The 25,156-nt window shown below is 52.2% G+C and overlaps 1 protein-coding gene across 2 annotated transcripts in view; it reads right to left on the bottom strand.

Moving 5' to 3' along the window:
* ZZZ3 (zinc finger ZZ-type containing 3) overlaps positions 1-24,073 on the bottom strand; it is a 130,077-nt gene extending 106,004 nt beyond the window's left edge. The window contains exon 1 of one of the 2 annotated variants that reach the window (XM_063939040.1): positions 23,887-24,073. The gene's annotated coding sequence lies outside the window, so the exon portion shown is untranslated. Of the gene's footprint in view, positions 1-23,811 lie in introns of both variants that reach the window. The other variant, XM_063939042.1, reaches the window with a different exon arrangement.
* Between the last annotated feature and the right edge of the window lie 1,083 nt (positions 24,074-25,156).

Raw genomic sequence — 25,156 nt, 5'->3', positions numbered from 1 at the left:
CAGTAACAGTGCGTGTCCCCGCAGTGTGCCCCAGTAATAATAACAGCACGTATACCCGCAATGTTCCCCAGTAACAGTACTCAGTGCAACAGTCCGTATCCCTGAAGTGTTCCCCAGTAACAGTAACAGCATGTATACCCGCAGTGTTCCCCAGTAATAGTAAAAGCACGTATACCCGCAGTGTTCCCCAGTAACAGTACTCAGTGTAACAGTCCGTATCCCTGAAGTGTTCCCCAGTAACAGTAACAGCATGTATACCGCCAGTTTTCCCCAGTAACAGTACTCAATGTAATAGACAGCATCCCCGCAGTGTGCCCCAGTAACAGTGCTCAGTGTAACAGTCAGTTCCCCCTAGTAACAGTACTCAGTGTTAGTCCGTATCTCTGCAGTGTTCCCCAGTAACAGTACTCCGTGTAACAGTCCATATCTCTGCAGTATTCCCCAGTAATAGTAACAGTCCATATCCCCAGTGTGCCCCAGTAACAGTACTCAGTGTAACAGTCCGTATCCCGTCAGTTCCCCCTAGTAACAGAACTCAGTGATACAGTCCGTATCCCTGCAGTGTTCCCCAGTAACAAGTACTCAGTGCAACAGTCCGTATCCCTGTACCCCAGTAACAGCACATATACCCGCAGTGTTCCTCAATAACAGTACTCAGTGTAACAGTCCGTATCCCTGCAGTGTTCCCCAGTAACAGTACTCAGTGTAACAGTCCGTATCCCTGCAGTGTTCCCCAGTAACAGCATGTATACCCACAGTGTTCCCCAGTAACAGTACTCAGTGTTACAGTCCGTATCCCTGCAGTGTTCCCCAGTAACAGCATGTATACCGGCAGTGTTCCCCAGTAACAATACTCAGTGTAAGTCCGTATCCCTGCAGTGTTCCCCAGTAACAGTCCGTAACCCTGCAGTGTTCCCCAGTAACAGTACTCAGTGCAACAGTCCGTATCCCTGTACCCCAGTAACAGCACATATACCCGCAGTGTTCCCCAATAACAGCATGTATACACACAGTGTGCCCCAGTAACAGTACTCAGTGTAACAGTCCGCATCCCATCAGTACCCCCTAGTAACAGTACTCAGTGTAACAGTCCGTATCCCTGCAGTGTTCCCCAGTAACAGTACTCAGTGTAAAAGTCCATATCCCTGCAGTGTTCCCCAGTAACAGTACTCAGTGTAACAGTCCGTATCCCCGCAGTGTTCCCCAGTAATAGTAACAGCACGTATACCCGCAATGTTCCCCAGTAACAGTACTCAGTGTAAAGGCCCATACACACTGGGCGATTTTAAGCTGAAAGCAGCTCACTTTTGGTGTGTTGAGCTGCTTTCAGCTCAAAGCCGCCCAATGTGTATGAACAAGCGATGCGCGTTCCCGCTTCATCGCTGGCGGCCGCCGTTCAACTACTGGTATTACCAGATGAATGGCGGGGTGAGTGGCTTTTCATAGCGTCCTGCTATGGAAAGCCGCTCACCCCCGCTGACATTGCTGGGCAGGGGGGTAAAGCGCTCAGTGTGTATGCACCTTTACAGTCCGTATCCCTGCAGTGTTCCCCAGTAACAGTACGTATACCCGCAGTGTTCCCCAGTAACAGTACTGCAGTGTTCCCCAGTAATAGTAACAGCACGCATCCCTGCAGTGTGCCCCAGTAACAGTGCTCAGTGTAACAGTCAGTTCCCCCTAGTAACAGTACTCAGTGTTAGTCCGTATCTCTGCAGTGTTCCCCAGTAACAGCATGTATACCCACAGTGTTCCCCAGTAACAGTACTCCGTGTAACAGTCCATATCTCTGCAGTATTCCCCACTAATAGTAACAGTCCATATCCCCACAGTGTGCCCCAGTAACAGTACTCAGTGTAACAGTCCGTATCCCGTCAGTTACCCCTAGTAACAGAACTCAGTGATACAGTCCGTATCCCTGCAGTGTTCCCCAGTAACAAGTACTCAGTGCAACAGTACGTATCCCTGTACCCCAGTAACAGCACATATACCCGCAGTGTTCCCCAATAACAGTACTCAGTGTCACTGTCCGTATCCCTGCAGTGTTCCACAGTACCAGTACTCAGTGTAACAGTCCGTATCCCTGCAGTGTTCCCCAGTACCATCATGTATACCCAGTGTTCCCCAGTAACAGTACTCAGTGCAACAGTCCGTATCCCTGTACCCCAGTAACAGCGCACATACCCGCAGTGTTCCCCAATAACAGTACTCAGTGTCACTGTCCGTATCCCTGCAGTGTTCCCCAGTAACAGTACTCAGTGTAACAGTCCGTATCCCTGCAGTGTTCCCCAGTAATAGTAACAGTCCGTATCCACACAGTGTGCCCCAGTAACAGTACTCAGTGTAACAGTCTGCATCCCTGCAGGGTTCCCCAGTAACAGTACTCAGTGTAACAGTCTGTATCCCTGCAGGGTTCCCCAGTAACAGTGCGTGTTCCCTAGCAATAGTAACAGCGAATATCCCCGCAGTGGTCCCCAGTAATAATAACAGCACGTATCCCTGCAGTGTTCCCCAGTACCAGTACTCAGTGTAACAGTCCGTATCCCTGCAGTGTTCCCCAGTACCATCATGTATACCCACAGTGTTCCCCAGTAACAGTACTCAGTGTAACAGTCCGTATTCCGTCAGTTCCCCCTAGTAACAGTACTCAGTGTTACAGTCCGTATCCCTGCAGTGTTCCCCAGTAAAAGTACTCAGTGCAACAGTCCGTATCCCTGTACCCCAGTAACAGCACATATACCCGCAGCGTTCCCAAATAACAGTACTCAGTGTAACAGTCCGTATCCCTGCAGTGTTCCCCAGTAACAGTACTCAATGTAACAGTCCGTATCCCTGCAGTGTTCCCCAGTAACAGTACTCAGTGTAACAGTCCGTATCCCTGCAGTGTTCCCCAGTAACAGCATGTATACCCACAGTGTTCCCCAGTAACAGTACTCAGTGTAACAGTCCGTATCCCTGCAGTGTTCCCCAGTAACAGCATGTATACCCACAGTGTTCCCCAGTAACAGTACTCAGTGTAACAGTCCGTATCCCTGCAGTGTTCCCCAGTAAAAGTACTCTGTGCAACAGTCCGTATCCCTGTACCCCAGTAACAGCACATATACCCGCGGTGTTCCTCAATAACAGTACTCAGTGTAACAGTCCGTATCCCTGCAGTGTTCCCCAGTAACAGTACTCAGTGCAGCAGTCCGTATCCCTGCAGTGTTCCCCAGTAACAGTACTCAGTGTAACAGTCCGTATCCCTGCAGTGTTCCCCAGTAACAGTACTCAGTGTAACAGTCCGTATCCCTGCAGTGTTCCCCAGTAACAGCACGTATCCCTGCAGTGTTCCCCAATAACAGTACTCAGTGTAACAGTCCATATCCATGCAGTGTTCCCCAGTAATAGTAACAGTCCGTATCCCCACAGTGTTCCCCAATAACAGTACTCAGTGTAACAGGCCGTATCCCGTCAGTTCCCCCTAGCAACAGTAATCAGTGTTACAGTCCGTATCCCTGCAGTGTTCCCCAGTAACAGCATGTATACCCACAGTGTTCCCCAGTAACAGTACTCAGTGTTACTGGGGAACACTGCAGGGATACGGACTGTAACACTGAGTACTGTTACTGGGAAACACTGCAGGGATATGGACTGTTACACTGAGTACTGTTACTGGGGAACACTGCAGGTATACAGAGTGCTGCACTGAGTACTGTTACTGGGGAACACTGCAGGGATACGGACTGTTACACTGAGTACTGTTACTGGGGCACACTGTGGGGATACGGACTGTTACTATTACTGGGGAACACTGCAGGGATACGGACTGTTACACTGAGTACTGTTACTGGGGAACACTGTGGGTTTATTTACTGTTACTGGGGTACAGGGATACGGACTGTTGCACTGAGTACTGTTACTGGGGAACACTGCAGGGATACGGACTGTTACTGGGGAACACTGCAGGGATACGGACTTATACAGAGTATTGTTACTGGGGAACACTGCCGGTATACATACTGTTACTGGGGAACACTGCAGGAATAAGGACTGTTACACTGAGTACTGTTACTGGGGAATACTGCAGGGATACGGACTGTAACAGTACTCAGTGTAACAGTCCTTATCCCTGCAGTGTTCCCCAGTAACAGTATGTATACCGGCAGTGTTCCCCAGTAACAATACTCAGTATAAGTCCGTATCCCTGCAGTGTTCCCCAGTAACAGTCCGTATCCCTGCAGTGTTCCCGGGTACCAGCATGTATCCCTGCAGTGTTCCCCAGTAACAGTACTCAGTGCAACAGTTCCCGCTTCATCGCTGGCTGCCGCCGTTCAACTACTGGTATTACCAGTAGATGAATGGCGGGTTGAGCGGCTTTTCATAGCGTCCTGCTATGGAAAGCCGCTCACCCCCGCTGACATCGCTGGGCAGGGGGGAAAAGCGCTCAGTGTGTATGCACCTTTACAGTCCGTATCCCTACAGTGTTCCCCAGTAACAGTACGTATACCCGCAGTGTTCCCCAGTAACAGTACGCATCCCTGCAGTGTGCCCCAGTAACAGTACTCAGTGTAACAGTCCGTACCCCATCAGTTCCCCCTAGTAACTGGACTCAGCGTTACAGTCCGTATCCCTGCAGTGTTCCCCAGTAACAGTCCGTATCCCTGCAGTGTTCCCCAGTAACAGTACTCAGTGCAACAGTCCGTATCCCTGTACCCCAGTAACAGCACATATACTGGCAGTGTTCTCCAATAACAGTACTCAGTTTAACAGTCCGTATCCCTGCAGTGTTCCCCCGTAATAGTAACAGTCCGTATCCCCACAGTGTGCCCCAGTAACAGTACTCAGTGTAACAGTCCGTATCCCATCAGTTCCCCCTAGTAACAGTACTCACTGTAACAGTCCGTATCCCTGCAGTGTTCCCCAGTAACAAGTACTCAGTGCAACAGTCCGTATCCCTGTACCAGCACATATACCCGCGGTGTTCCTCAATAACAGTACTCAGTGTAACTGTCCGTATCCCTGCAGTGTTCCCCAGTAACAGTACTCGGTGCAGCAGTCCGTATCCCTGCAGTGTTCCCCAGTAACAGTACTCAGTGTAACAGTCCGTATCCCCGCAGTGTTCCCCAGTAACAGTATTCAATGGTACAGTCTACATCCCCGCAGTGCGCCCCAGTAACAGTACTCAGTGTAATGCTCTGTATCCCCAGTGTGCCACAGTAAAAGTACTCAGTGTAAATCTGTATGTCCGCAGTGTGCCAAAGTAACAGTACTCAGTGTAACAGCTCATTTCCCCAGTAACAGTACTCAATGTAACAGCCTGTATCCCCGCAGTGTTCCCCGGTAACAGTACTCAGTGTAACAAGCCGTATTCCCACAGTGCGCCAGAGTAACAGTACTCATTTTAACAGCCTGTTTCCCTGCAGCATCCCCCAGTAACAGTACTCAATGTTACAGTCTATATCCCCGCAGTACGCCCCAGTAACAGTACTCAGTGTAACAGGCCGTATTCCCACAGTATGCCCCAGTAACAGTACTCAGAGTAACAGGCCATATCCCGCAGTGATCCCTAGTAACAGTACTCAATGTTACAGTATATATACCCGCCGTATGCCCCAGTAACAGTACTCTGTGCAACAGTCCGTATCCCTGCAGCACACCCCAGTAAAAGTACTCTGTATATAGCCCATATCCTCATAGCACGCCCCAAAAACAATACTCAGTGTATCAGTCTGTATCCCCGCAGCATGCCCCAGTAACAGTGCCCAGTGTATCCCCGCAGTGTGCCCCAGTAACAGTACTCCGTACACAGCCCATATCCTCAGAGCACGCCCTAGTAACAGTACTTAGTGTAATAGTCTATATCACTGCAGCGTGCCCCAGTAACATTACTCCGTGTTACTGTCCGTATCCCAGTAACAGTACTCACTGTTACAGTCCATATCCCCGCAGCACGCCCCCAGTAACAGTACTCCGTGTTACAGTCCATATTCTCGCATTGTGCCCCCGTAACAGTACTCCGTGTAATAGTCCATATCCCCAGTGCGCCCCACTAACAATACTCAGTGTAACAGCACGTATCCCCGCAGTGCGCTCCAGTAACAGTACTCACTGTTACAGTCTGTAATCCCACATTGTGCTCCCATAACAATACTCAGTGTAACAGTACGTATCCCCACAGTGTTCTCCAGTAACAATACTCAGTGTAACAGTCAATATCCCCGCAGAGCGCTCCAGTAACAGTACTCAGTGTAACAGTACGTATCCCCACAGTGCGCTCCAGTAACAATACTCAGTGTAACAGTCAATATTCCCGCAGAGTGCCCCAGTAACAGTACTCATTTTTACAGTCTGTATTCCCACATTGTGCCCCCGTAACAATACTCAGTGTAACAGTCAATATCCCCGCAGAGCACTCCAGTAACAGTACTCAGTGTAACAGTACGTATCCCCACAGTGCGCTCCAGTAACAATACTCAGTGTAACAGTCAATATCCCCGCAGAGCGCTCCAGTAACAGTACTCAGTGTAACAGTACGTATCCCCACAGTGCGCTCCAGTAACAATACTCAGTGTAACAGTCAATATCCCCGCAGAGCGCTCCAGTAACAGTACTCAGTGTAACAGTACGTATCCCCACAGTGCGCTCCAGTAACAATACTCAGTGTAACAGTCAATATCCCCGCAGAGCACTCCAGTAACAGTACTCAGTGTAACAGTACGTATCCCCACAGTGCGCTCCAGTAACAATACTCAGTGTAACAGTCAATATCCCCGCAGAGCGCTCCAGTAACAGTACTCAGTGTAACAGTACGTATCCCCACAGTGCGCTCCAGTAACAATACTCAGTGTAACAGTCAATATCCCCGCAGAGCGCTCCAGTAACAGTACGTATCCCCACAGTGCACTCCAGTAACAGTACTCAGTGTAACAGTACGTATCCCCGCAGTGCGCCCCAGTAACAATACTCAGTGTAACAGTACATATCGCCGCAGTGTGCCCCATGGTACGTGTACCCGGCGTACAGCGACACACGGTGTACTATGTTTGTGTTTTATGAATAATAGTGTACCAATCCATAGTCCCACACACCCTGAGTAACAACAGAGAAATGTAAGTAATCCGGGTGGGGTTACAACTCTTCCATCTACTGGATTCGTGTGAAAGACACGAGACATTAATCATTATCACATTGGTCCCTGCTTTTATTTTGTCATGATGGCAGCAGTGTAAATAGGTGCTGCACACGGGCTGATAGAGAGATGATGGAACAGCACAGCGGCTGTATCTCTGTATACAGCGGCTGTGCAAGAAAATGGTAATACCGCAGGAGGAGGTGGCGGCTTCTGTAATCCAATGACGCGGCATCGGATTATCTGCAGGAACATCGGCCATATGAGTAACCCTTGGATAACTGGGAAATTTATGCCCCTAGAGCCAGTGAAGCAGTGTCCAAAGGAAGCAGCCACTGGCTTTTGCACGCTGTTTTTTGAAACGCTGTCGCCGCCCCTAAAACATTGGCATTATGTCAATCACGACTTCGAAAGTAGCAGCGGATCGCACAAGCAGGCAGGCAGGTGTCCATTTCCACAACGCCTCCTTCTGCTTTGCATATTTTCCTACAGCAGCTGCGTCTGAAAACAGCTGCTGTACGGCCTGCGCCCATCCCTGGGTCAGGCCAGGAGTTCTCAATCCAGTCCTACACGGAAAACCAAATTCCGTTGAACAGAACATTTAAAACTTATAAAGCACCTGTGCCACACATGGGCAAACGCAGGGGGGGATTCTGGTTGCCCAGAAACCCCCCTCCTATTGGCAAGTTGCGCAAATTATAACAAAAATAGCAATGGTATATAATACGATTCATAGAGACGACACCACATCATGCAATTTAAGGGACAGAGCGGAGCTGCTGCACATGCCCAGTGATAGAAGCTTCTTCTACCAAGTTTGCTGTGTGTGTGTTTCTGAGTCCTCAATCAGTGCACTGGACCAGAGAGTAGCTACCAGGAAAAAGAGACAGGAGCCTTACCATGAGGTGGGAGAATGTTTGCATAGAAAGTGCAGTACTGGTTCTATTATGTTTATGTAATTATTTATAGTATGTTTAACCTTTTCCTGATTACTTAGCTTATTTATATTATTTAAATATGTTTGATGCAGCCTATACTATAGACCATATATTGTGTTAAATATTAATACTGTATTCCATGTTTCGCCAAGTGGGAGATTGTGGACTGCATTTGGAAACCCCCCTCTAGAAATCCTGCGTTTGCCACTGCCACAGTGTACGGATTGCCTATAATGTATCCACACAGCGTCATATTAAGGACATTTAAAACTAATTAGAATTTTTTTTTATATACTGTATTAAGTTTTCAAGCTAGTATAAACAGACTTGAGACGTAGTTACAGAATTGTGGACAAGAATTTTCGTTGACTCATAAATTTGCTTTGTTTACTTACAACGCCTATAAATTCCTTTTAATACGAATGTGATTTATGGGTAATGGGACTGATCCCAGTGGAAGCCGAGAACGTTTGTAGAACACAGAAAGAGGAGTCAGGAACTGGCGCAGTGAGGAGCACATCATTGTAGTACGGTGTAACAGGCAGTGCCGATCCTTATGCTGCTATTTCATCAACTACAATTAGGGAATCTCTTACTACAGAAAGATAACAACAGGCTGAGGGCTGTATATGTGAGGGTGCGGAGTGCGATTGTACTCAGAGGTTGATGGCGGGCCAGTGAAATGGTTGGCGGAGGGGTAAGACGACACAGGCTGGTGGAAGTGGTAAATGCCAGCAGCATGAAGTAGTGGTGAGAGGAAGGGAGAAGGTTGCAATAGTCCAGGTGGGAAATGGGAAGGTGGAAACAGCATGAATGTGAGACAGACTGGACGTGGGGAGAGAGGGAGAGGGCAGAATCAATGATAACGCCAAAGCAGCACACTTGGGGGGACAGAGGTGAGGGGGTCCTGGATGCAGACTAAGGACCTAATTCAGGTTGGATCGCAATGCGCAATCCAACCGCAAAAAGTGAGAAAAAGATGCAGCCGCATGCGCAGCACCCGCATTTTCTACGGGGGCGCGCAGAAAATGCGATCGCCTCTGCCTGTCAATCAGGCAGAGACAGTCGCGGGGCGGGGGACAGCAACGCTCCGTTTCCAGGGCGGAGATTGAGTGTTGCGGGGCAGCACGAACAGGGGCGTGATCGCGGTGGCTGCCCTGCGATGGGCGGCCCCCAGCATGCTAGCAAAAGGATTACACAAAGAATGTGCGATCCTTACTGAATTAAGCCCTAAAATCAGAACCTTGGCTAACACGGACGACCAGAAGGAGGGGGGAGGATAATGAGCAATTATAGAGGCAGAAGAACAACCATTATAATAAAAAAAGTGACATCTGGTAAAAATCCAGGGGCATATTGTCTGATGCAATTATTGCTCCCTGTGGCGTGTGAAATTCCGGCCGGCCACTGGGTTTCTGCTTTTTAATTGGCTGAAAGAAATGTAGCGGCGGTAATTTCTATAGGATTTAACACGCTTTTCTCTGGTAGCCATACAGCAGGGTAGGGAAGAATTGTTATTCTATAGTAAAATGTTGGGACTTGGATTAGAATCTCACGGCCAATTGAAGATGTACCCAAAAATGTCAAAGAAATTAAGTCAAATTCCATCAATATACTGCCCCTGAGTACACCCCTCTGTGTGCAATGACTAAAGGTCCATACACACTTAACGATATAATGAGCGACGTCGCTCATTTTCCCCCTCCTTGAGCGACGTCGCTCATTATATCGTTAAGTGTGTATGCCGCCAGCGACGACCGATGCGCGGCCCCGCGGGTCGGCAACGATCGTCGCTGTCGGTAGGGCATGCATGAAGGATGTGGACTGTCGTCCACGACCTTCATGCAGGGCTGGCGGGGGCGTGACGTCACTGAGCGATATGAGCGGTCATATCGCTCAGTGCGTACAGGCGGCCGCCGACCGGCCGGCCCGGGAGGGGGAAACGTTAGACGATGTCGCTCACAGAGCGACATCGTCTTTGTGTATGGGCCTTAAGAAATGTCACTTGTATACTAGAGCAGCGGTTCCCAAACTGTTTTGAATCACGGCGCCCTAATGTATCACAATTTTTTTCATGGCACCTCCAGGGCCAAAAGTTTCTTACTGAGAAATTTAGAAAAAAAAATATTAAATTCATTGAATTGTGTTTATACGTCATCCTTGGGGTTGGTTATGTGGTGGGGACAGGATTTGCTTCTGTTTATCCACATGTTATGATTACATACTATTACATTGACCAGAAATTATTTGAATTGGTCCTAAACCACCGATCCAGGGAACCCCAGGGTACCACGGCACTCAGTTTGAGAACCACTGTATGAAGGGAAAGATTATATCATGTAAAACCAAGTATCAACATTTTGCAACATCAAATTAAGGGCCTAAGGGGGTTATTCAGAGTTGTTAGTAAACCAAAAAAGCACCCAAATGTGTAACACCATGTGCACTGCAGGTGGGGCACATGTAACATGTGCAGACAGAGTCAGATTTGGGTGGGTTATATTGTTTCTGTGCAGGGTAAATACTGGCTGCTTTATTTTTACACTGCAATTTAGATCTCAGAATGAACACACCACACCCACATCTAACTCTCTCTGCACATGTTACATCCGCCCCACCTGCAGTGCAGCATGGTTTTGCCCATTAGTGTATTATTATTATTTTTTGGTTTGCTAAGAAACCTGAATAACCCCCTTGGACACATACTTTGATAAACATGGTCTTCCATGAAATAATGCAGCTTTGTAATGTAAATGGAGGGGAAGTGCATTCCACCTCCTTCAAGCATTTGCGATGCAATAGCACAGGTCTGGCCAATCAATGGCTCTCCAGCTGTTGTGAAACTCCAAGTCCCAGCATGCCCTGCCACAATTGTGCTATAAGGGAATGCTATAACTGTGGCAGGGCATGCTGGGACTAGTAGTTTCACAACATCTGGCAAGCCACAGGTTGGCCAGGCCTCAATAGCATGTGATGAACATCGCAACCATTGATCACGATGTTCCTCTGCGACGGCAGTCCTTGGCCTTGCCAATCCTGGAAAAAGGGGGCAACACGCCCCCATTTCCCCAATGCCACCCGCCCCCGTACCTCCCGCTGAACGCATCTGCATGTCAATCATGATGGGTTCTGCGCGTGCACATTTTCCCTACCGTCGGGAGCTGCAGTAAAGCGATCTTTACTGAATTAGGCCTTAAATCAGCAATTCCAAAAAGTTTAATGTATCTATTCATCTTTAAGTAGCAAGTTAAGCACTTTTTAAGCATTCATCTGCTCCTGGCTGTCCGCCTATAAATTATAATCTCTTTCTCAAAGTCTTTCTGGTGGGGTGTAAAGTACTGTACAACTGCCAGTCACACCCACGTAGCCGCACAGCTCTGAGCATACCGTGTGCTGGCAGAGGGGAAGGGAGGATCCTGCAGCACAGACAGCACGTCAGAGGGGTGTTCCAAAGCTTCTCTGCTCCCTAGTACAAAATGTGCCATGTGACTGTGGTTGTCATGACAAACAGATAGCATTGAACTAAAATCACTAACAGCAGCCTGAAGAAACAAACCAAGAACAATTTTAATAACCACAAACCGTCTCGTAGCCTTCACACAGTGATCTTGGTTACATGCAAAATACCTAATGTTCTCTCAGGATTGCCCTTTTAAAATACAATAGTATGTAACATCTGACAGCTGTACGTTACATAGTAAAATACTCTGCAGATAAGTTAGTAATGTTCATCTATAGCAGACACGTAATGTTCTGTACAGTTCATGCTGCAGTAACGTTACCACTACACAGTATTCCGTACAACTACTAGCACTCACACTGGGGGGACATTACCCCCACACACTGCTGTGCAGCACTCACACTCAGGGAATGCAGCCACCACACACACTGCTGTGCAGCACTCACACTCAGGGAATGCAGCCACCACACACACTGCTGTGCAGCACTCACACTCAGGGAATGCAGCCACCACACAATCACAGTCAGGGAATGCAGCCACCACACACTATGCAGCACTCACACTCAGGAAATGCAGCCACCACACACACTGCTGTGCAGCACTCACACTCAGGGAATGCAGCCACCACACACACTGCTGTGCAGCACTCACACTCAGGGAATGCAGCCACCACACAATCACAGTCAGGGAATGCAGCCACCACACACTATGCAGCACTCACACTCAGGAAATGCAACCACCACACACACTGCTGTGCAGCACTCACACTCAGGGAATGCAGCCACCACACACCGCTGTGCAGCACTCACACTCAGGGAATGCAGCCACCACACAATCAGAGTCAGGGAATGCAGCCACCACACACACTGTGCAGCACTCACACTCATGGAATGCAGCCACCACACACACTGCTGTGCAGCACTCACACTCAGGGAATGCAGCCACCACACACTGCTGTGCAGCACTCACACTCAGGGAATGCAGCCACCACACACACTGCTGTGCAGCACTCACACTCAGGGAATGCAGCCACCACACACTGATGTGCAGCACTCACACTCAGGGAATCCAGTCACCACACAAACTGTGCAGCACTCACACTCATGGAATGCAGTCACCACACACTGTGCAGCACTCACACTCAGGGAATGCAGCCACCACACACACTGCTGTGCAGCACTCACACTCAGGAAATGCAGCCACCACACAAACTGTGCAGCACTCACACTCAGGGAATCCAGTCACCACACAAACTGTGCAGCACTCACACTCGGGGAATGCAGTCACCATACACTGCTGTGCAGCACTCTCACTCAGGGAATGCAGTCACCACACACACTGTACAGCACTCACACTCAGGGAATGCAGCCACCACACACTCACACTCAGGGAATGCAGCCACCACACACTATGCAGCACTCACACTCAGGGAATGCAGCCACCACACACTCACACTCAGGGAATGCAGTCACCACACACTGCTGTGCAGCACTCACACTCAGGGAATGCAGCCACCACACACTATGCAGCACTCACACTCAGGGAATGCAGTCACCACACACCGCTGTGCAGCACTCACACTCAGGGAATGCAGTCACCACACACTATGCAGCACTCACACTCATGGAATACAGCCACCACACATTATGCAGCACTCACACTCAGGGAATGCAGTCACCACACACACTGTGCAGCACTCACACTCAGGGAATGCAGACACCCCACACACTGTGCAGCACTCACACTCATGGAATGCAGCCACCACACACACACACTGTGCAGCACTCACACTCATGGAATGCAGCCACCACACACACACACACTGTGCAGCACTCACACTCAGGGAATGCAGCCACCACGCACACTGTGCAGCACTCACACTCGGGGAATGCAGTCACCACACACTGTGCAGCACTCACACTCGGGGAATGCAGCCACTACACACTATGCAGCACTCACACTCATGGAATACAGCCACCACACATTATGCAGCACTCACACTCAGGGAATGCAGTCACCACACACACTGTGCAGCACTCACACTCAGGGAATGCAGACACCCCACACACTGTGCAGCACTCACACTCAGGGAATGCAGACACTACACACACTGTGCAGCACTCACACTCATGGAATGCAGCCACCACACACACACACTGTGCAGCACTCACACTCAGGGAATGCAGCCACCACACACACTGTGCAGCACTCACACTCAGGGAATGCAGCCACCACACACACTGCTGTGCAGCACTCACACTCATGGAATACAGCCACCACACATTATGCAGCACTCACACTCAGGGAATGCAGTCACCACACACACTGCTGTGCAGCACTCACACTCAGGGAATGCAGACACTACACACACTGTGCAGCACTCACACTCATGGAATGCAGCCACCACACACACACACACACTGTGCAGCACTCACACTCATGGAATGCAGCCACCACACACACACACTGTGCAGCACTCACACTCATGGAATGCAGCCACCACACACACACACACACTGTGCAGCACTCACACTCAGGGAATGCAGCCACCACACACACTGTGCAGCACTCACACTCGGGGAATGCAGTCACCACACACTGTGCAGCACTCACACTCATGGAATGCAGTCACCACACACTGTGCAGCACTCACACTCAGGGAATGCAGCCACCACACACACTGCTGTGCAGCACTCACACTCAGGAAATGCAGCCACCACACAAACTGTGCAGCACTCACACTCAGGGAATCCAGTCACCACACAAACTGTGCAGCACTCACACTCGGGGAATGCAGTCACCACACACTGCTGTGCAGCACTCTCACTCAGGGAATGCAGTCACCACACACACTGTACAGCACTCACACTCAGGGAATGCAGCCACCACACACTCACACTCAGGGAATGCAGCCACCACACACTATGCAGCACTCACACTCAGGGAATGCAGCCACCACACACTCACACTCAGGGAATGCAGTCACCACACACTGCTGTGCAGCACTCACACTCAGGGAATGCAGCCACCACACATTATGCCGCACTCACATTCAGGGAATGCAGTCACCACACACCGCTGTGCAGCACTCACACTCAGGGAATGCAGTCACCACACACTCACACTCAGGGAATGCAGCCACTACACACTATGCAGCACTCACACTCATGGAATACAGCCACCACACATTATGCAGCACTCACACTCAGGGAATGCAGACACCCCACACACTGTGCAGCATTCACACTCAGGGAATGCAGCCACCACACACACTGCTGTGCAGCACTCACACTCAGGGAATGCAGCCACCACACACACTGCTGTGCAGCACTCACACTCAGGGAATGCAGCCACCACACAATCACAGTCAGGGAATGCAGCCACCACACACTATGCAGCACTCACACTCAGGAAATGCTGTGCAGCACTCACACTCAGGGAATGCAGCCACCACACACCGCTGTGCAGCACTCACACTCAGGGAATGCAGCCACCACACAATCACAGTCAGGGAATGCAGCCACCACACACACTGTGCAGCACTCACACTCATGGAATGCAGCCACCACACACACTGCTGTGCAGCACTCACACTCAGGGAATGCAGCCACCACACACTGCTGTGCAGCACTCACACTCAGGGAATGCAGCCACCACACACACTGCTGTGCAGCACTCACACTCAGGGAATGCAGCCACCACACACTGATGTGCAGCACTCACACTCAGGGAATCCGGTCACCACACAAACTGTGCAGCACTCACACTCAGGGAAAGCAGTCACCACACACTATGCAGCACTCACACTCAGGGAATGCAGCCACCACACATTATGCAGCACTCACATTCAGGGAATGCAGTCACCACACACCGCTGTGCAGCACTCACACTCAGGGAATGCAGTCACCACACACTATGCAGCACTCACACTCATGGAATACAGCCACCACACATTATGCAGCACTCACACTCAGGGAATGCAGTCACCACACACACTGTGCAGCACTCACACTCAGGGAATGCAGCCACCCCACACACTGTGCAGCACTCACACTCATGGAATGCAGCCACCACACACACACACTGTGCAGCACTCACACTCATGGAATACAGCCACCACACACACTGTGCAGCACTCACACTCAGGGAATGCAGCCACCACACACACTGTGCAGCACTCACACTCGGGGAATGCAGTCACCACACACTGTGCAGCACTCACACTCATGGAATGCAGCCACTACACACTATGCAGCACTCACACTCATGGAATACAGCCACCACACATTATGCAGCACTCACACTCAGGGAATGCAGTCACCACACACACTGTGCAGCACTCACACTCAGGGAATGCAGACACCCCACACACTGTGCAGCACTCACACTCAGGGAATGCAGACACTACACACACTGTGCAGCACTCACACTCATGGAATGCAGCCACCACACACACACACTGTGCAGCACCCACACTCAGGGAATGCAGCCACCACACACACTGTGCAGCACTCACACTCAGGGAATGCAGCCACCACACACACTGCTGTGCAGCACTCACACTCATGGAATACAGCCACCACACATTATGCAGCACTCACACTCAGGGAATGCAGTCACCACACACACTGTGCAGCACTCACACTCAGGGAATGCAGCCACCACACACACTGCTGTGCAGCACTCACACTCATGGAATACAGCCACCACACATTATGCAGCACTCACACTCAGGGAATGCAGTCACCACACACACTGTGCAGCACTCACACTCAGGGAATGCAGACACTACACACACTGTGCAGCACTCACACTCATGGAATGCAGCCACCACACACACACACACACTGTGCAGCACTCACACTCAGGGAATGCAGCCACCACACACACTGTGCAGCACTCACACTCGGGGAATGCAGTCACCACACACTGTGCAGCACTCACACTCATGGAATGCAGTCACCACACACTGTGCAGCACTCACACTCAGGGAATGCAGCCACCACACACACTGCTGTGCAGCACTCACACTCAGGAAATGCAGCCACCACACAAACTGTGCAGCACTCACACTCGGGGAATGCAGTCACCACACACTGCTGTGCAGCACTCACACTCAGGGAATGCAGTCACCACACACACTGTACAGCACTCACACTCAGGGAATGCAGCCACCACACACTCACACTCAGGGAATGCAGCCACCACACACTATGCAGCACTCACACTCAGGGAATGCAGCCACCACACACTCAGGGAATGCAGTCACCACACACACTGTGCAGCACTCACACTCAGGGAATGCAGACACCCCACACACTGTGCAGCACTCACACTCATGGAATGCAGCCACCACACACACACACTGTGCAGCACTCACACTCATGGAATACAGCCACCACACACACACACTGTGCAGCACTCACACTCAGGGAATGCAGCCACCACACACACTGTGCAGCACTCACACTCGGGGAATGCAGTCACCACACACTGTGCAGCACTCACACTCATGGAATGCAGCCACTACACACTATGCAGCACTCACACTCATGGAATACAGCCACCACACATTATGCAGCACTCACACTCAGGGAATGCAGTCACCACACACACTGTGCAGCACTCACACTCAGGGAATGCAGACACCCCACACACTGTGCAGCACTCATACTCAGGGAATGCAGACACTACACACACTGTGCAGCACTCACACTCATGGAATGCAGCCACCACACACACACACACTGTGCAGCACTCACACTCAGGGAATGCAGCCACCACACACACTGTGCAGCACTCACACTCAGGGAATGCAGCCACCACACACACTGCTGTGCAGCACTCACACTCATGGAATACAGCCACCACACATTATGCAGCACTCACACTCAGGGAATGCAGCCACCACACACACTGCTGTGCAGCACTCACACTCATGGAATACAGCCACCACACATTATGCAGCACTCACACTCAGGGAATGCAGTCACCACACACACTGTGCAGCACTCACACTCAGGGAATGCAGCCACCACACACTCACACTCAGGGAATGCAGCCACCACACACACTGTGCAGCACTCACACTCATGGAATGCAGCCACCACACACACACACACACACACACTGTGCAGCACTCACACTCAGGGAATGCAGCCACCACACACACTGTGCAGCACTCACACTCAGGGAATGCAGCCACCACACACACTGCTGTGCAGCACTCACACTCAGGAAATGCAGCCACCACACAAACTGTGCAGCACTCACACTCAGGGAATCCAGTCACCACACAAACTGTGCAGCACTCACACTCGGGGAATGCAGTCACCACACACTGCTGTGCAGCACTCACACTCAGGGAATGCAGTCACCACACACACTGTACAGCACTCACACTCAGGGAATGCAGCCACCACACACTCACACTCAGGGAATGCAGCCACCACACACTATGCAGCACTCACACTCAGGGAATGCAGCCACCACACACTCACACTCAGGGAATGCAGTCACCACACACTGCTGTGCAGCACTCACACTCAGGGAATGCAGCCACCACACATTATGCAGCACTCACATTCATGGAATGCAGTCACCACACACCGCTGTGCAGCACTCACACTCAGGGAATGCAGTCACCACACACTCACACTCAGGGAATGCAGCCACTACACACTATGCAGCACTCACACTCATGGAATACAGCCACCACACATTATGCAGCACTCACACTCAGGGAATGCAGACACTACACACACTGTGCAGCACTCACACTCATGGAATGCAGCCACCACACACACACACTGTGCAGCACTCACACTCAGGGAATGCAGCCACCACACACACTGTGCAGCACTCACACTCGGGGAATGCAGTCACCACACACTGTGCAGCACTCACACTCATGGAATGCAGCCACCACACACACTGTGCAGCACTCACACTCAGGGAATGCAGCCACCACACACACACACACACACACACACACACACACACACACTCAGGGAATGCAGCCACCACACACACACACTGTGCAGCACTCACACTCAGGGAATGCAGCCACCACACACTCACACTCAGGGAATGCAGCCACCACACACACTGTGCAGCACTCACACTCATGGAATGCAGCCACCACACACACTGTGCAGCACTCACACTCAGGGAATGCAGCCACCACACACACTGTGCAGCACTCACACTCATGGAATACAGCCACCACACATTATGCAGCACTCACACTCAGGGAATGCAGTCACCACACACACTGTGCAGCACTCACACTCAGGGAATGCAGACACCCCACACACTGTGCAGCACTCACACTCAGGGAATGCAGACACTACACACACTGTGCAGCACTCACACTCATGGAATGCAGCCACCACACACACACACTGTGCAGCACTCACACTCATGGAATGCAGCCACCACACACACACACACACTGTGCAGCACTCACACTCAGGGAATGCAGCCACCACACACACTGCTGTGCAGCACTCACACTCAGGAAATGCAGCCACCACACAAACTGTGCAGCACTCACACTCAGGGAATCCAGTCACCACACACTGCTGTGCAGCACTCACACTCAGGGAATGCAGTCACCACACACACTGTACAGCACTCACACTCAGGGAATGCAGCCACCACACACTCACACTCAGGGAATGCAGCCACCACACACTATGCAGCACTCACACTCAGGGAATGCAGCCACCACACACACTGCTGTGCAGCACTCACACTCAGGGAATGCAGTCACCACACACTGCTGTGCAGCACTCACACTCAGGGAATGCAGCCACCACACATTATGCACCACTCACATTCAGGGAATGCAGTCACCACACACTGCTGTGCAGCACTCACACTCAGGGAATGCAGTCACCACACACTCACACTCAGGGAATGCAGCCACTACACACTATGCAGCACTCACACTCATGGAATACAGCCACCACACATTATGCAGCACTCACACTCAGGGAATGCAGACACCCCACACACTGTGCAGCACTCACACTCAGGGAATGCAGATACTACACACACTGTGCAGCACTCACACTCAGGGAATGCAGCCACCACACACACTGTGCAGCACTCACACTCGGGGAATGCAGTCTCCACACACTGTGCAGCACTCACACTCATGGAATGCAGTCACCACACACTGTGCAGCACTCACACTCATGGAATGCAGCCACCACACACACTGCTGTGCAGCACTCACACTCAGGGAATGCAGCCACCACACATTATGCAGCACTCACACTCAGGGAATGCAGCCACCACACACTGCTGTGCAGCACTCACACTCAGGGAATGCAGCCACCACACATTATGCAGCACTCACACTCAGGGAATGCAGCCAACACACACACTGCTGTGCAGCACTCACACTCAGGGAATGCAGCCACCACACATTATGCAGCACTCACACTCAGGGAATGCAGCCACCACACACTGCTGTGCAGCACTCACACTCAGGGAATGCAGCCACCACACATTATGCAGCACTCACACTCAGGGAATGCAGCCAACACACACACTGCTGTGCAGCACTCACACTCAGGGAATGCAGTCACAACACACTGCTGTGCAGCACTCACACTCAGGGAATGCAGCCACCACACATTATGCAGCACTCACACTCAGGGAATGCAGCCACCACACACTGCTGTGCAGCACTCACACTCAGGGAATGCAGTCACCACACACACACACTGTGCAGCACTCACACTCAGGGAATGCAGTCACCACACACACTGCTGTGCAGCACTCACACTCAGGGAATGCAGACACCACACACACACTGCTGTGCAGCACTCACATTCAGGGAATGCAGACACCACACACACTGCTTTGCAGCACCCACACTCAGGGAATGCAGTCACCACACACTACTGTGCAGTACTCACACTCAGGGAATGCAGCCACCACACACACCGCTGTGCAGCACTCACACTCAGGGAGTGCAGATACCACACACACTGTGCAGCACTCACACTCAGGGAATGCAGTCACCACACACACTGTGCAGCACTCACACTCAGGGAATGCAGCCACCACACACTCACACTCAGGGAATGCAGCCACCACACACTATGCAGCACTTACACTCAGGGAATGCAGCCACCACACATTATGCAGCACTCACACTCAGGGAATGCAGTCACCACACACTGTGCAGCACTCACACTCAAGGAATGCAGACACCACACACACTGTGCAGCACTCACACTCATGGAATGCAGCCACCACACACACTGTGCAGCACTCACACTCAGGGAATGCAGCCACCACACACACACTGCTGTGCAGCACTCACACTCAGGGAATGCAGTCACCACACACACTGTGCAGCACTCACACTCAGGGAATGCAGCCACCACACACTATGCAGCACTCACACTCAGGGAATGCAGTCACCACACACTCACACTCAGGGAATGCAGTCACCACACACTGCTGTGCAGCACTCACACTCAGGGAATGCAGCCACCACACACTGCTGTGCAGCACTTACACTCAGGGAATGCAGCCACCACACACTGCTGTGCAGCACTCACACTCAGGGAATGCAGTCACCACACACAGTGTACAGTACTCACACTCAGGGAATGCAGTCACCACACACTGCTGTGCAGCACTCACACTCAGGGAATGCAGTCACCACACACACTGTGCAGCACTCACACTCAGGGAATGCAGCCACCACACACTATGCAGCACTCACACTCAGGGAATGCAGCCACCACACACTCACACTCAGGGAATGCAGTCACCACACACTGCTGTGCAGCACTCACACTCAGGGAATGCAGTCACCACACACTGCTGTGCAGCACTCACACACAGGGAATGCAGTCACCACACACTGCTGTGCAGCACTCACACTCAGGGAATGCAGTCACCACACAAACTGTGCAGCACTCACACTCAGGGAATGCAGACACCACACACACTGCTGTGCAGCAGTCACCACACACACTGCTGTGCAGCACTCACACACAGGGAATGCAGTCACCACACACTGCTGTGCAGCACTCACACTCAGGGAATGCAGACACCACACACCGCTGTGCAGCACTCACACTCAGGGAATGCAGACACCACACACACTGTGCAGCACTCACACTCAGGGAATGCAACCACCACACACTGCTGTGCAGCACTCACACTCAGGGAATGCAACCACCACACATTATGCAGCACTCACACTCAGGGAATGCAGCCACCACACACTGCTGTGCAGCACTCAAACTCAGGGAATGCAGCCACCACACACTGCTGTGCAGCACTCAAACTCAGGGAATGCAGTCACCACACACTGCTGTACAGCACTCACACTCAGGGAATGCAGACCCCCCACACACTGTGCAGCACTCACACTCAGGGAATGCAGCTACAGCACTCACACTCAGGGATTGCAGCCACAGCACACTCAGGGAATGCAGCCACAACACACACCGCTGTGCAGCACTCACACTCAGGGAATGCAGCCACCACACACCGCTGTGCAGCACACACACTCAGGGAATGCAGCCACCACACACACTCAGGGAATGCAGCTACCACACACTTTGCAGCACTCACACTCAGGGAATACAGCCACCACACACTATGCAGCACTCACATTCAGGAAATGCAGCCACCACACACACTGCTGTGCAGCACTCACATTCAGGAAATGCAGCCACCACACACACTGCTGTGCAGCACTCACATTCAGGAAATGCAGCCACCACACACACTGCTGTGCAGCACTCACACTCAGGAAATGCAGCCACCACACACACTGCTGTGCAGCACTCACACTCAGGGAATGCAGCCACCACACACTGCTGTGCAGCACTCACACTCAGGGAATGCAGCCACCACACACTGCTGTGCAGCACTTACACTCAGGGAATGCAGCCACCACACACTGCTGTGCAGCACTTACACTCAGGGAATGCAGCCACCACACACTGCTGTGCAGCACTTACACTCAGGGAATGCAGCCACCACACACTACTGTGCAGTACTCAAACTCAGGGAATGCAGTCACCACACACTGCTGTACAGCACTCACACTCAGGGAATGCAGACACCACACACTGTGCAGCACTCACACTCAGGGAATGCAGCTACAGCACTCACACTCAGGGAATGCAGCCACAGCACACTGTGCAGCACTCACACTCAGGGAATGCAGCCACAGCACACCGCTGTGCAGCACTCACACTCAGGGAATGCAGCCACCACACACTGCTGTGCAGCACTCACACTCAGGGAATGCAGCCAACACACACACTCAGGGAATGCAGCTACCACACACTTTGCAGCACTCACACTCAGGGAATGCAGCCACCACACACTATGCAGCACTCACATTCAGGAAATGCAGCCACCACACACACTGCTGTGCAGCACTCACATTCAGGAAATGCAGCCACCACACACAGCTGTGCAGCACTCACATTCAGGAAATGCAGCCACCACACACACTGCTGTGCAGCACTCACATTCAGGAAATGCAGCCACCACACACACTGCTGTGCAGCACTCACACTCAGGGAATGCAGCCACCACACACTGCTGTGCAGCACTCACACTCAGGGAATGCAGCCACCACACACTGCTGTGCAGCACTTACACTCAGGGAATGCAGCCACCACACACTGCTGTGCAGCACTCACACTCAGGGAATGCAGTCACCACACACTGCTGTACAGCACTCACACTCAGGGAATGCAGACACCACACACACTGTGCAGCACTCACACTCAGGGAATGCAGCTACAGCACTTACACTCAGGGAATGCAGCCACATCACACTGCTGTGCAGCACTCACACTCAGGGAATGCAGCCAAGCACTCACACTCAGGGAATGCAGCCACCACACACACTGTGCAGCACTCACACTCAGGGAATACAGTCACCACACACACTGTGCAGCACTCACACTAAGGGAATGCAGCCACCACACACCGCTGTGCAGCACTCACACTCAGGGAATGCAGCCACTACACACTCAGGGAATGCAGCCACCACACACTGTGCAGCACTCACTCAGGGAATGCAGCCACCACACACTGTGCAGCACTCACACTCAGGGAATGCAGCCACCACACACTGTGCAGCACTCACACTCAGGGAATGCAGCCACCACACACTGTGCAGCACTCACACTCAGGGAATGCAGCCACCACACACTGTGCAGCACTCACACTCAGGGAATGCAGCCACCACACACTGTGCAGCACTCACACTCAGGGAATGCAGCCACCACACACTGCTGTGCAGCACTCACACTCAGTAACCAGGGAGGAGTGGCCAGGCTGTTGCTATGGGTGACAGGAAGTGCCCGTGTGCCGGGACCTCTCACCTCTCTGGAACCCGCGGTCCACCGGATTCTCATCAGGGAGTCAGGCCGCTGCACACCCACCGGAAGCCCCCTCCACGCCGCCTGCACTTCCGCTCCCGGCGCAGCGACACCTGCCGGGGCCGGAGAGAAGCACGGGGTCGTCCCACCGCTGTCACGTGACTGCTGCTGCCCCTCTCCTCGCCGCTATCACGTGACTGCTGCCCCCCCTTCCCCGCCGCTGTCACGTGACTTCTGCTGCCCCCCCTTCCCCGCCGCTGTCACGTGACTGCTGCCCCCGTCCTGACCCCTCACAGCCGGGGTCTCCGGGTAGCATCTAGTTACGCTTCGTGGAGAGGACCTTTCCCATAAGCCCCCGGGTCCGTGTCACAAACTATTTGGGATAGTAACCTGTGGCGAATGTCCAATGGTGCATGGATAACACGGTGTATCACGGGGCCGGCGTCTCCGTCACACGCGGTGTATCACGGGGCCAGTGTCTCCATCAGACGCGGTGTATCACGGGGCCGGTGTCTCCGTCACACACGGTGTATCATGGGGCCAGTGTCTCCGTCACACACGGTGTATCACAGTGCCGGTGTCTCCGTCACACACAGTGTATCATGGGGCCAGTGTCTCCGTCACACGCCATGTATCATGGGGCCGGTGTCTCCATCACACACGGTCTATCATGGGGCCGGTGTCTCCGTCACACGCCATGTATCATGGGGCCGGTGTCTCAGTCACACGCGGTGTATCACGGGGTCGGGGTCTCCGTCACACGCGGTGTATCACGGGGTCGGGGTCTCCGTCACACGCGGTGTATCACGGGGCCGGTGTCTCCGTCACACGCGGTGTATCATGGGGCCAGGGTGTCCGTCACACGCGGTGTATCACGGGGCCGGTGTCTCTCTCACACACGGTGTATCATGGGGCCGGTGTCTCCGTCACACGCCATGTATCACGGGGCCAGTGTCTCTCTCACACACAGTGTATCTCGGGGTTTCAGTCACACACAGTGTATCACGGGGTCTCCATCACACGCGGTGTATCACGGGGTCGGGGTCTCAGTCACACGCGGTGTATCACGGGGCCAGTGTCTCCGTCACACGCGGTGTATCACGGGGTCGAGGTCTTCGTCACACATGGTGTATCATGGGGCCGGTTTCTCAGTCACACGCGGTGTATCATGGGGCCGGTGTATCATGGGGCCAGGGTCTCCGTCACATGCGGTGTATCACGGGGCCGGTGTCTCTCTCACACGCGGTGTATCACGGGGCCGGTGTCTCAGTCA

Source organism: Pseudophryne corroboree, chromosome 9, assembly GCF_028390025.1.
Source record: "Pseudophryne corroboree isolate aPseCor3 chromosome 9, aPseCor3.hap2, whole genome shotgun sequence".
Lineage (NCBI taxonomy): Eukaryota > Metazoa > Chordata > Amphibia > Anura > Myobatrachidae > Pseudophryne > Pseudophryne corroboree.
This window is presented reverse-complemented; position numbering and strand designations above follow the sequence as displayed.